Genomic DNA, 2,704 nt, shown 5'->3' on the forward strand with positions numbered 1-2,704 from the left:
AAATCCGGCATTCTACATCTGCTAACACTGCACCAGTGCCATTAGTTCAAAGTTCAATTCGTACAGCTGCAAGTGAGTTTGGGCAGGTGAAGTCAATGAATGCAAAGCCGTTGTTTATTTGCTTCCACGTAAAGAGCAACCTGCGATGAGGATGAGGCGGAGCCGAGTTGGCAGTGCAGCCGACCTCCTCCCCACTGCCTGTCCACATCAATTGTTGAATCAATTAAAATCCTCTTTTCCTGTGCCTTTTTTTACCATTTCACCAGGCACTGTAATTTTGCGATATCATCTGTAGTGACTGTCGAGCTCCGCATTCGTATCCCGCTAATTGCTGTTACAATCAGGACAACAAATCCATTTGGTTTTTCGTGATATCTGAGGATGGTATAACACCGAGAACAATTGGATTTAATACAAAACTGGAATTGACACTGTTCTGGTCAGCATTGGCATCACTGTGGTAAGATGATGGAGACGAGAACAGACACGTGATCGCGATTTTGCCGAGACCGTCAGCATAGCGATGACGGTTAACGTTGCTGTTGTTACTGCAGCAACGTCATCATCGCTGTGAGTAAAGCTGCTGCAAGGAAGTGGAAACACATCGCACTGCTCAATCGAGCACCCACTTTGGACTCAGTGTCGTCCACTGACATCGACGAATCTGCAGCCACTTCTCTACGTCAGTACACTTGTAATGTATATTCTCTGCTGAATAGTCTTCTTGGTTAGTCTAAAAGCATTCAGGGAGCATGGATCTCTTTACCAATGCACTCGATTCTCGAATGGCAATACCGTCTGCGGTGTCTGTCCAACGTTGCATTTGCATCCTGGTAATCTCTGTCTCAATCATGACAAAATTTACACAAGTGACTTTTAAGATCCATGAGGAATATGTAGCACCGAGCAGGGAGATGAGAGAAAAGAGAATAGAGCAACGCCAATTCGGGCATCATTGAAGCCCTTGAACGCGATAGTTGCGAGAACGAACGTCATTACCACGACAGCGTAGATGGTGACGTGGATCAAGCATTATCGGTCGAGGAACGCAAGCTAAAGGTCACATCACTGGTGGGACCGACATGAAAGAGACGTCATCGCCATTGTTGCTGTGTTTGGTACTGTTGCGAGGAGGCAGAGATGCAGAGACAAGCACAGTACTGCAAACTAGTTTGAACACATTGAAAAGCCTATCATCCAGAGATGCAGCTAGATCTCCAGCTACTTCCATACATCGGTACAGTTGCAATATATGCGCTCGGTTGAATAGTCCTCGTAGTTAGACGAGAAGCGATCAGGAAACACGGATCTTGTTAGAGAAGCCTCGTTATCTACCATTGAAAAAGAAGTGTGCTCTCTGAATGGGCTCAAATCTCACCATTCCAACCCGTTCATCATATCACAAATGAGGAATGCCCCTACCTGCTCTCGCTCTACTCGTTCCGAGGGGGTGGTAGCCAAGGTGGGAGAGATAAAAGCCAAACCTATTATACACTTCCACGGCTATGTTGGTAAACTTCTGGAGATTGACTTACGAAGGAGCAGACCCACTCTACCTGGAAGCTGCCTTTCTGCTAATGTCGATCGGGACCGTTCAGAAGTCCCTCCAGCAGGATGTGAACCCATGATTTTGAGAGAGGTAAGTGATACAAGTAAAGGCAACTTACACCAATTTACTTTTGGAGAGGTGGTATCATCACAGTATCGGCAAGAATCAGATGTCTGTACTCATTCAAGTTCTATCAGTGAATAAGTGAGGTTCAAATATGGCTCCATGGTGAGAGAGGTAAATTTTTCAGGAGTAAAAAGGCTTCTGTTTAGTGCTCTGGCGGCTTTACTAGATTGTTTTAATTTTTCAAACATTTTTACGAATCGTACCCGAGTTTACTCATTCACAACCGCCTTCTCGATTGGAGTATATCAAGAAGAGGTGAACTCCTGGTGGGTTGATGACCACTTGAAGGTCAAGGTTGATCAACCACTACTATACCCTGATTTTACACATAGTTAACCTTCTTTCTTCAGCAGTCAGGCAAGTATTCCCTGGTAGCGCTGTTCACCTATTCATTATCTGCTATTCATTCCTCCCCGAGTTCGCGAGGCAGTAGGACGCCACGCATTCGATCTGACCCAAAACACTCCTGTCGCGACTTGTGAGTGTGATTGTACAGGCGCCTCTAGTTTCGTGAGTAGGAGGTCATCTAGTTCGAAAAGGAGGTACGTCATAACAGCACACCCTGTTAACGGCACTTTTGAACGTTCCCGATTAATATTAGTGGAAAGGCAGCTTTCAGGAAGAGTGAGGCAGCTCCTTCATGAGCACTGTCAACGGTATGCCAACATGGCTGTGAGGACGTATCATAGGTTCGGCTTTTATCTCCTCTTCCTTGGCCTTCACTCCCTCAAAACGAGTAGAAAGGGGGAAAGTATGGACGATTCACATTAATTTGCCATGCGATGTGAAGTGATGAGAGTCATAATAATTTAGAGAGCTTACTTCTCCCTCGAAATTAGATGCTTTCTGGCCAACTAAACGGACCATTCAAAGAAGCATATATATTTCGAATGGACAGACGTATCGAAACGTCTAGGGATCAGTCCAAATCAGTGGATGATGCGGTGTTCAATCTGGTCCAGCTAGCCTGCAGTACTGTGTGTCTCCACTTCTGCGCCTTCTCGCTCCAGCATCAATCATCGCGATAAC

This window comes from Echinococcus granulosus (genome assembly GCF_000524195.1).
Source record: "Echinococcus granulosus chromosome Unknown EG_S00202, whole genome shotgun sequence".
NCBI lineage: Eukaryota > Metazoa > Platyhelminthes > Cestoda > Cyclophyllidea > Taeniidae > Echinococcus > Echinococcus granulosus.